We start from the raw sequence: 12,225 nt of genomic DNA, 5'->3' as shown, positions 1-12,225 counted from the left end.
ATTTTTTTCTAATATCTTTTCAATACAACATAATGTTAGTTCTAACCCTTGTTGTTGTTTTATTGCAGAGGTAATTTTGGGTGACATTGCATAAGTGCTTATCTCTCTCTCCCTCTCTCTTTCTCTCTTCGTCGTCTTTCTTCTTTTATAATATTTTTTCAATATAGCTTTATGTAAATACTAACTCTTGCTATTGTCTTTTGCAGAGATCAATTTGGGCAAGATTGGATGGGTACTCGTTTCTTTCTCTCTCTCGTGTACTCACACACTCTCTCTTTCTTCCTCTCTGCATTTTCCCTTTTCTATTATCTTTACAATAGGGTTTGATGCTAGTTCTAATTTAAGGATCAATTGTTGTTACAACACTTAACACAAGGTAGAGCAGAGTTTCTGTAGCTCAATTTACAGGTAAATCTACCATATTTTGTGGTGCCAAAATTTATTCATTTAATTAGTGACTTTTATGTTTGATGGGATTGATGTTTTCTTATGTCCATCATTTGCAATGGGTTTTGATCAGCACAACGATTCAATCTTATCTTCAGCAGATTGGCTTATAGGTAGATTGGCCTTATTTTGTATTGCTTCTATTCATGTAGTTATCTAGATATTTTTTGCTAAAAGGGATTTGTGCAAGTATTTTTGTTAAAATGGATTCATGCGTGTATTTTTTTGTACATGCAGGTATTGTACAAGGTTTAGGTGAAGCACATAATTCTCAATCAACTATTTTGATGTGGTGAGTGATTCCTTTGTGTTGGATGATATGAATCTGCTAGAAGATGATGGTTCAAAAATCCTCTGCTTTATTGGTCCTATGTGTCCATTCGGATCTCCATGCCAATTGGCAATGATCCATGAAACTCTTGTATCATATCATCCATATAACACACAATGTGTTAAGTCATAGAATATCCTAGGTGTCAATCCAATGTGCTTATTAAGATTTGCATGCCATGTGGCTGCTATCCTTGTAACAACTACTCTACAATACCCACATTTCATACAATGTATTGAGTCAAGTTAGACTCCTATTCATTATATTAAAATTTATTTTGGCAAAATTCTCTAAGTATTCTTATGCTATTCTTTTCATTATATTTCATGTAGATGGTATGCTTAAAGTGATATCTTGAAACTCAATCTATACTTTGTATCGATGTACATATCCACATGTATTTCGATATCCATGTTTATGTCTATTTACAAAAGTGTAAACATATCTTAATGCCATGTTGATTTGTATGGCATATTGGTGATTACTAGATATACTTAAAATGATTATTTTTTAGGGGTTAATACATACTTCTCTACATCTAATGTGTAGGTTATAAATCTTGAGAGAAGAACAAGCATTCTCTCAATAGAAGTATGTAACAGAAAAGATGAAGAGGGGAATTGGATCACTGATACGTATCATTGCTCGTCTTGGGTACATATGCATCCAAGTATGAAGGGAGCTTTTAGGGTGAAAGCATTTGCAATTGCAAATGTATCAAAGCACTGGAAGGTTAAAAGTTTAGCTCTCAGACAAAGGAATGTTAATTCTCACCTTGTGATAGAGGCATTTGTCCAACATGTATTCATGAGAAAACAAATACATATTGTGCCCACTGTGCCCTTCAGTGAAACATTTCAAACAATAAGTATTTGCAACTCATTGAGAATAGCACCATATTAGTGAATTTGGGAATCTCCCAATTCCCATTTTTGAAAACTAAAAAGGAAGAGTGTGGATAACATGTCCGTAACTTTCTTAAATCCCTATCATGTGACCTATAATTGGAAAGCACTTGAAAAATGGGATTTAAAGAGCCAGAAAGCGCTCATTTTGGAGAAATGGTGTTCAAGTTATGGGAAATCCAAAGTTTTGACCACGTGTCCCAAACTTGTGTAAAATTTCCATATTCCCCAATATGGTGTTGAATGAGAAATTTCATGATATCTATGTAACAACTTGTCTCATATTTGTAGAAGTATACCCTTTGGATTGTTTTGAGTGGCAAAGTGTTGAGAGTTTCATAGGTTCTTTTAAGTGTTACCACCTCGAATTTGGTAGATCTCTCTTTGAGGGGCGTACAACTAAGTAGCTTGCAGAGGACCTTTTTTTTTCTATGACTCCAAGTACATATTACTCAAGGGGGGTCGAGAATATGGAGCCCTTGACTCTATGCACATATCGAATCTCAATAGCATAGAATGACCATTGTGTAGTAGTGACATTTTGCACATGTGTAGCACAAAAATTTCAGCAGACATATTGAGTTCTATGAAGCCAAGCACCGGCTCAAATAATGTACATCTAAGCTGGTTTATATCAGTTGCAATTTCTGCACACATGTTCAAGGAATGTAAGGGTTTGAGATGTACCAAAAGCACATACATCATGAAAAGTGCATCAAAGGATTATGTAACAAGGATTCTCTACAAAACTTGGACATAAAAAATGACTCACAGTCCTAGCACAATGGAGTGTCGAGTCACAACAAGGGACATGGATTTCAGGTAAAAAAATTCTCTCTTAGTTGACTATTATCTTACTTCGAGATGAATCAGTTAACTTTCCTTTCCAATTATAGGTACTTTGTCACATGACAGACTTTATGCCTAGTGTTCAAGTATCGTAGATGGAGGATGCTCAAGGGTAAATGGTTGTGCCTTGATCAAGACATGCGTGAAAGTGCAGCTGTAGATGTTACTATCATTTGTGGGGGGGGTGTTAGATATGCTCAATGCCCCACCCTCATAAGGTGCCACCAATGATCCATGGTGCTCAAAGCTGTAAGGCCTCCATTATGAGGAGAAACCAAATGTGAGCCCGGACATTGGTTGAGTCTTCACTTATATATCAGATGAGGTCTATGTGATTGGATGGCAAAAAGTTGACCATTGTGGGTCTAATCTTTGGATTGGAGTGAGTAGTTAAGCTGGTAGCAACTCAAGGCACACTGCATCGAGTTGCAAGGTAAGGGAGTTAAAAGGAGCCCCTATTTTGGGGTTCGGGTGCCACGGAAGCAGTCCTTGGTTGGGGATCAAATGGAATATTCCTTGGCCGACTAGTGGAGGCTCATATGGTAGGTCGGTCATGCCAACCAAACCGCCTTCACGGGCTATAAAAGTTGCACCCCTTCACAGCCATCGATCATCTATCTTTTACCCAGTCAGAGTTGTTCCAGCTAGCCTTAAGCTCTTCACCTATCTTCTATCTAGATTGCCATCTAAGCTTCACTGTGGAAGTGCACGGGTGGACAGAGCCATTTTTGTATCAGTTGTTTGGAGCTAAATAAATTTTCTAATTGTCCTCTTATCTGTTGTGTACTCTCTATCTCTATCTATTTCTCAGATTCTGTTTGCTGCGCTGTGTAATTTTTACATGGTATTAGAGCCTAGGGGGCTTTAGGGATCTAAAAGTGTGCAAGAGGCAAAGGCTTCAAGAGCAAAGAGGAACAATGTCATCTTCTGGAAGCGGTTTTGGCGCATCAGCATCAAGCGGTACAGGAGGTGGTGCTATTGTACCATCTATTCAAACACTAAGGATTCGTCCGCCAACCTTCAGCGAAGGAAAGTTAGATGGTACAAACTATACCTTGTGGAAGTTCAAAATCACAACTATCCTTGATTCTTATGAGCTTTTGGAGACTGTGTTGGGGACTGATGCAGAACCATAGCCTACCCTCGACCCATCAAATCCTAGTGTGATGATTTCTTTGAATGCAGATCTTCTACGAGCTTGGAAATGAAGAAATGCAGATGCATTGTATGCCTTAGTTACAAGATGTTTGATTTAGCATATAACCAAAGCATCAAAGGCTTGGAATGTACTAAGGAGTCAGTTTGAAATGCGAAACCAAACAAGGATTCAAAACTTGGAGAATCAACTAGCAGTGGATAATTTTATGAAGGAGAGACAACTGAAGCATTCATGACTTGGATTAAGAATCTGCGCGACTAGATGGCTGGTGCTGGGATACAAAATACTATGAGGAGCTAGCTTGGAGGTGTCTTTGGATTTGTCCACAAAATTTTGATGGACTAGTAACTGCCCTTAATACTCAGGTGAGACCTCAAGCTTTGAGTTTTGAGAAGTTTTGTGCATTATTGCTGGAGGAGGAGTTGAAGCTGAAAGCCCGAGAAGGAAGCAACAATGGAGATGTTGCATTCTCTGCCAATCCAAAAGGCAAAGGTGGTTCCTCCACCAAAAATGACGGTGACAAAAAGAATAAGGGTGGTAAGAAGAAGTTTCAAGGAGACTGCTTCTACTACAAGAAGAAAGGACATGCAATCACAAATTGTCGTGTTAAGAAGGCATATGAAAAGAATGGTACCCTTAAAAGTAAAGGGAAAGAGACAGCCAATACGACTAAAGCAGAGTTGGATTTATTCATGGTGACCATTGAGGAGGTGTGCTCCTCGATGCAAGAAGAATGTACCACTGACTCATGGGTGTTGGATAGTGGGGCCTCCCGTCACATAACCAACAAGAAAGGTCTATACAGTTCTATGCAGCCTCTACAAGAATCCATCATTGTGATGGTTGAAAATGATGCAAAATGACCTACTATGGGCACAAGTACTATTTCATTTGTTGCTGAAAATGGTGATGTCAAAAAGCTTTCAAATGTGTTGTATGTTTCCTAAATTAGGAGAAATTTGTTATCAATTGCTGCCATAACTGATCTTGGTCATGAAGTGAGGTTCAAGAAGATAGGTGTAGAAATTATTGACGGTGATGGCAAAGTTGTTGGCAAAGGAGAAAGAAGGAATAACCTATATGATTTAAGTGCTCTTACAGCCACCATTGGAGTGGGCATAAGTAAGCTTTGGCATGAAAGGTTTGGACACATTGGATTTGTAGTGTTGAAGGAGATGCACAAGCAAGGTATGGTTGCTCACCTACCTGCAATGATTGAATTGAAGGAACCATTTGAAGCTTGTATGATGGGCAAGCAACAGAGAAATGAATTTCCACAAGAAGAAAGCAAGAATAGAGCACATGATTCTCTAGAGTTGGTGCATGCTAACTTGTGCGAAAAGATGCCTACATGGGCCTTGGGAGGATCTTCTTATTTTATGTTGATTGTCAATGACTACAGTAGGAAGATGTGGGTGTACTTCCTTCATGATAAGGCTCAAAATTTTGGTAAGTTTAAAGAATGGTTAACACTTGTTGAGAATGAAACAAGGAAAAGTGTGAAGAAATTTAGAATAGATGGTGGTGGTGAGTTCAACTCAAAGGAGTTTGAAGGCTTTTGCAAGAGCAAAGGGATCAAGCGTCAATTGACGACGCCTCACACACCTCAACAGAACGGTGTTGTGGAACACAGGAATCGCACCATTGTGGAGATGGCAAGATGCATGCTAAAGGGCAAGGGATTGCCTAACCATTTTTGGGCTGAAGCTATTAATACTGCAATCTGCATGTTAAATCAGAGCTACACAAAGGCTCTCAAGGGAAGAACACCTCATGAGGCTTACACTGGTAAGAAACCATTTGTCTCACACTTCAGAATTTTTGGATGTGAATGCTATGCACATATTCCAGGTGAGAAGAGAAACAAGTTACAACCAAAAAGCAAACAATGTATCTTCTTGGGATATAGTGATGAGAAGAAGGCTTAAAAAATATATGACCAAGAGGAAAAGAAGATCATCACGAGCCGTGATGTGGTGTTCAAGGAGTAGCTACATACAATGGAGGAGGAGAAGGAAAGTTCTTCCACTTTATCATCAAGCGAAGAAGTAGCCCACTATGAGCTTGTCCCAAGAGCTATCCCTATCCTTAAGGAGGAAGAAGCATCATCTTCAGATGATGAGGAAAAAGTTTACCAACCTAACATCACCCCACCAGAAAATCCATTGCCATTTTGGGTGAAGAAGCTCTATACCACAATAATCCTATGCCCACATCTATGGAGGAGAAGGCAGATAGACCAAGGAGGTCTCAGAGAGAATAGAGGAGAAAAGGAGGTCTTCTACTCACATAGTCAATATAGCCTTGATGGCTGAGATTATGAGAGAAGTAAAGGAGCCAACTGACTTAGAAGAAGCACTTGCAAATCTAGCATGGAAGGTAGCTATGCAAGCCGAGTATGACAACATAATGAAGAATGATGCTTGGAAGCTAGTGGATTGGCCAGCAAAGCAGAAGGTTATTGGCACCAAGTGGCTTTGGAAGGTAAAGTACAAGGTTGATGGTACTTTAGAAAAGTACAAAGCTAGACTGGTTGCACAAGGATTTTCACAGGTTGAAGGGTTTGATTTTTAAGAGTCATTTTCCACAACTGCTAGAATGACCACTATTTGTACAGTACTTGTAGTGGCCGCTGTCGAAGGGTTTGTGAAAGCAAAGTCGTGTCTTCAGAAGACCTTGATAAATTTCAGGATATAAGATCAAACAAATGAATAAGCAAGATGTAAGGATTTGTGTCCACCAAGCTTTCAACGAGACCTCGTCTTTCCAGCAATGATAAGACTAAAAGCAGGTTTTCAGCTGAGCATAGAATTCATCCTTCAATATTGAAACATTTAATACAAATCTGTTTATCAACTTCAGACAGAAGTATTAGTATTATCCTTTCAGAGGTAGCTCCTTTCCAAGATCAAGAGGGTTGAACACGGAATGATCAAGATCCATATATTATTTTACATTCTCCATAAGCCAACAAACTGATTTGTGGCATTATATAGCACATTTTTCTATTTCATGTTAATATTTTCACCATATGAACAATAACCGTAATCATGTGCAGCAAGTACTATTGCATCATCTTCATAGACATAACATCAGCAGTTGCAATCTGTCACTAGCCCTCAACAGAGTGTTTCCTCTGCTTGAAATAGCACTAGTCCTCAATAAATATATCCTGACCAACAAGGGCTTTCTTGAATTTAAAAAGTTATTTAAGCTCTCCACTCTTTGAAGGATAAATGGGAATCCTAGAAATGAATGTCAATATTTTCTAAAACCTGCAAAGTTTCTAAGCTTTCAAACCCTGTGCAAGAATCTTCTTTCATAAAAACCTGTAATTTGATCTGCTACTGTCCACATGATTGCTTGCCCAGGTGGGAACCTCATTAATCTAGGTAGCAATCCTTTCCATAAGGCAAGTAAACTCTCCTCTTTGTAAATCAATCTAATTGCATGAATCATGCCTGTGTAACGTAACCTACCCAACTCATCAGCCTTCTGAGCCATTAACCGAGTTTTTACAACATCAAAGGGCCAGTACACACAGGCCCCGCAAAACCTGCTACAAAACCTGAGATCATGGACTGCCAAGGTTGTATAACACATCCATCACCCTCGTGTTTATTCCACACGACTGCGTCAAATGCATTTTTCACACTGAACATTACACTTTGATTTACACCATTTCTCATGACTGTAGGAGCAGCACCAGCCCACAAACCAAGAACCCCTTCCTCCCGGATAATTGTTGCAGCACAATGGATAGGACCTTTGTAGTGTAACAAATGTGGAGACAATCCTCGTTGCTGCTGAAGTCTGATCTTCACAACCTCAAAAGGAGTCACGATCACAAGGGCCTCCAGGACACCTGCACCAAATCCCGCAGCCAATCTGCCAATATGGCTAATCTTTCCGGTCTCAGGATCCTTGAATGCTATTTGCAGAGCTGCATTTGATCCCATCCGCAGAGTATACTTCAGGATTAAGTGTGTTGCAAATGGAGTGAAACCCTTCCATAAAGCTCTTACTCCTTCTTGCTGGACAATTGACTTTCCACAGTGCAAGATCCCCTTATAATGACCACCTCTGTCTAACTGAAGTCGTGTCTTAATGACATCTATTGGCTGCAGACAGCATGCTTCCACAATCCCGCCAGTTCCCCCGAAATCCTTTCCTTCCTATATCCAGAATTCAGCGCCGTTCACTGACTACTCTGTGGTGGAAGACGAAGAGGAAACTTCCACACTTCACGGCAAAGCCCAGGCTCTATATCTCCTTAATTCCACTTTTCAATCCATGCTTAATTCCCTCTTGTCGACCCTCAGGATTGATGATAATATGTGAGTCAGACAGAACCTTTGAAGGAGAGCCTGTTGGTCTGCAAATCATTCACGGCAAAGCACTTCAGCTGTTCGCAGTTTTCATGTTACTAGCATTTGCACTCGCGATTGTACCATGCATCCCCAGACTTATCAAACTCGTTGGCAGAAATTATCTCTCCTTCTTGTTGTACCTGTTCTCTCCTTTCTCCCATCTTGTGTCAGATCCATCCCTTCCTTCTCCGTCCCGTACTCTCCTCCCCTGTTTCTGCCTTTCTTCTCAAAATAGCTCCCAAAAGCTTCTCCTTTTTTCCCCCCTCTTTAGCCTTTCAAAAATCCTCTCTTTAACCTTAATAGCTCACATATCATTATTTTTGGTTCAAATTCAAACTATCTATTCTAGAGCTTGTAGAAGTTTTTTAGCTTCTTCCTTCTCCTCCGATGCGTGTGTAGTCACATATGCATGCACCTGTGTGTGCTCATGGCCATGGCCACCGTGCTCCCATGGACGCCACAAACCCAGAAGGACAGGGCCATCCTCTTTCGCTCTATAGAAAACCCAAAACCACATGATGAAGCAGCCTCAGTCATTAAGCTCAAACCGTGAATCCGTCCAACAATCAATGGCTCCTCGTCTACGAGCAATAGTGCTGATGGATTTTGGCAAGCAATGATTCCAAACCTTTTTGCAGCAACATGTATCAAAATAGGCTGAAAGCATCTCATCATGTTCACTCATGCGCAGAAAATAAATGTAAACACAACAACTAAATATGTACAAAGTACCAAATCCCATGCACAACTTTTGGGTGGTTTACACACCTCGAATGCGCAGCAATACGACACCGCCCACAAGAAGTGGCCAGTTTACAAAATGGATGTTAAGTCAGCGTTCTTAAATGGTGAGCTTAAGGAGGAGGTGTATGTGGCTCAGTCACCAGGGTTTGAGGCCCCCCATTCTGAGAACAAAGTGTGTAAGATGAAGAAGGCATTGTATGGGCTAAAACAAGCCCCCAGAACATGGTACCAGTGGATAGATAAGTTCCTTTTAAGCTTAAACTTTAAAAGATGTGCCTCAGATGCTAACTTGTATGTTTACAGGGATGGTGAAAATTCTGTAGTGATTTTCCTATATGTGAACGACCTTCTTATGACAGGTGGCTATGAAGATATGATCAACCAAACTCAAAAGGCTTTGAGTTCTGAGTTTGAAATGAGAGACTTGGGCTTGCTACACTATTGTTTGGGAATTGAAGTCTAGCAAGAGCCAAGAAAGATCTTCATCTCTCAGAAGAAGTATGCATGGGAGATCTTGAAGGCATTTGGCATGACCAAGTGCAAGGAGATAGCTACACCTATGGAGGTGAATGCAAAGTTATCCGTTGAGGATACATTAGAACTGGCAGACATAGGGAGATACAGTAGGATGGTCACTTGTGTAATACCAGACAAGATATCAGTTTTGTTGTTGGTGTTTTGAGCAGGTTCTCAAACAAACCTTATGAGAGTCATTGGAAGGGCGGGATGCGGGTGCTCAAATACTTGAAGGAAACTCTTGACTATGGTATCACATACAGTTTCGGAACTTCTCTTGTGGGGAATTGTGACTCAGATTGGGCAGGAGACACTAATTCCATGAAGTCAATTTCTGGTTATTGTTTCTCTTTGGGTTCAGGAATTTTCTCTTGGATTAGTAAGAAGCAGCCACCAACAGTGGCATTGTCTTCTACCGAAGCAAAGTACAAGGTAGCTTGTTTTGCTGCATGTGAAGCAGTATGGTTGAGAAGGATCCTATGGCATATGGGAGTGTAGGATGAAGAACCAACTATGATGAGATGTGACAATCAGAGTTGCATTGCCATTGCCAAAAATCCAGTGTTTCATGCATGCACCAAACATATAGAGATCCAGTATCACTATGTGCATGATTTGTTGGAGGATGGGATAGTGGAAACGGTCTATTGTCCAACAGAGGAGAATGGAGCATATATCTTCACCAAAGCACTTATGAAGGATCTGCTTCAAGTTCATCTTCAGAGACGCGGCATTGGGCCGAGGAGATAGTTTACCTATGGTGGACATTGAGGGGGGGTGTTAGATATGCTCAATGCTCCACCCTCATAAGGTGCCACCAATTATCCATGGTGCTCAAAGTTGTAAGGCCCCCATTATGAGGAGAAGCCAAATGTGAGCCCGGACATAAGTTGAGTCTTGACTTGTATATCAGATGAGGTCTATGTGACTGGATGGCAAAAAGGTGACCATTGTGGGTCTAATCTTTGGGTTGGAATGAGTAGTTAAGCTGGTAGCAACTCGAGGCACATTACATTGAGTTACAGGGTCAATGAGTTAAAAGGGGCCCCTATTTTGGGGTCTGGGGGTCGCAAAAGCGGCCCCTGGCTAGGGGGTCAAAGGGAATATTCCCTAGTCGACTAGTGGAGGCTCATATGGTAGGTCGGTCATGCTGACCTAAACATCTTTGTGGGCTATAAAAGCTAAACCCCTTCATAGCCATCGATCATCTATCTTTCACCCAGTCTGAGTTGTTCCAGCTAGTCTTAAGCTCTTCACCTATCTTCTGTCTAGATCGCCATCTAAGCTTCATTGTGGAAGTGCACGGGTGGATAGAGCCATCTTTGTATCAATTGTTTGGAGCTAAAGAAATTTTCTAATTCTCCTCTTATCTGTTATGTACTCTCTATCTCTATCTCTTTCTCAGATTATGTTCGCTATACTGTGTAATTTTTATACACGAGCTCCAAGTGTTGCAAATGGAGGATGATTGGCCCTTGAGTATAATGAGCTAGAAAATTACAATGTTAATAAAGAATTCACATGTTAGCTTCTATATTAAACTAGATGGTAGGAAAATATGAAGTCGAGCTAAGGATACCATTACCAGTGGAAAGTGTGTGGCTCCACATTTTTTAGAAATTGTAGAGTCTCCCTAAAATCCAAACACCACAAGTTGTAATATCCAACACCTATAAATTTTTTGATTTTTTTTTGCGAATAGAATATTGTTTCGTGCAAATTTGTAATATTTAAAAAATATGGTATTTATGCAAAATCATACACTTGTTATACACTTTCCACATCAACACATTTATATATGCATGTAAACTTTACAAAGAAGTCAGTAAAGCCATATTAACTAAATACTATATGCAAATATCCCTTAATGGTTTAAAAATTAAGGTTTTTAAGGTAGAACCAGTTTAGTTCTTATTTCATTGTTTCATTTCACACTTTCTCTCTTCATCTCTTTATATCCACCACATCCCTCCTACTTGCTATGATGGATGATTGTGCACACTTTGATGAGTGGATCCACGAGACTATCTTTGCCAACCAGGGTAACAAGATATTTCAAGTTTTCTCTAAGAACTTCAACCTTGAAAGTGTGCTCTCATCGCTGGATTCCCCCCTTCAGGTTTTGGAAGAATTTGTGAGTACCATTGCTACCTGCACATACTCCATCGAGGGATCCGACTTGACTTGGATGCCTCTATAAGAGCTCATGGTATTTCAGGCAAGGAAGAATCACCAAAATGTGGTGAATAGGTGTCTGGCCCATGTGGATCCTTCACACAAAGTATGCACTGTTCCCATGGGAAACACATTAGGTAAAGTACCTTTGGATCTCATAGCGTGTGATTGCACATTGGCAACTTACCTCCTTGCATTGGATACACCCCTAAAGGAGGAGAGCGATGAAGATACAACTCCACAGGTTGTTGCTATCACATATATGAGAGAAGAACCGATTGAAGAGCTCATAAATGTTGAAGAGGAACATCGGGTGCTGGTAGACCAAGGGTTGGCTCTCATGGTGCCATCTTCTTCAGAACAGCCACAAGTCGACAAACCCAACCTTGCCTCCTTGATGCCCATTGAAATAGATGGTGTACAATACTTGCTTCTATCACATATGTTGCAATAATTGGAAATGAAAAAAGAAGAGTTTTTTTCCATCCGAGTCAGAGATTCAATGAAAGACTTGATCGATTATGATTACATGGATGATGCCAGGAGGTATATTTCACGGTGGATTCCGTGCCACGGTGGATTCCGTGAGGTTTTACGGTGGATTCCGTAAACTTTGATGACCGGGGCTCATACACAAAGTGGATTCTTTGTGCGAGAAGTTGATGGGGACGCCTGTCCTTTTCGGGCGTTTCATTAATTTATGTGTACATGGGTGATTCCATAGCGGGT

The 12,225-nt window shown here is 40.4% G+C and overlaps 1 pseudogene; it reads right to left on the bottom strand.

Annotated features, from left to right (window-relative positions):
- Nucleotides 1-6,803: 6,803 nt before the first annotated feature.
- Nucleotides 6,804-8,222, bottom strand: LOC148036372 (mitochondrial succinate-fumarate transporter 1 pseudogene; annotated as a pseudogene).
- Nucleotides 8,223-12,225: the final 4,003 nt, after the last annotated feature.

Source organism: Lygodium microphyllum, chromosome 5 (assembly GCF_053477565.2).
Source record: "Lygodium microphyllum isolate KBCC chromosome 5, Lygodium_microphyllum_v1.1.10, whole genome shotgun sequence".
Classification (NCBI taxonomy): domain Eukaryota; kingdom Viridiplantae; phylum Streptophyta; class Polypodiopsida; order Schizaeales; family Lygodiaceae; genus Lygodium; species Lygodium microphyllum.
Note: the sequence above shows the minus strand (reverse complement) of the source record. Positions and strands in the feature narration are given on the sequence as shown.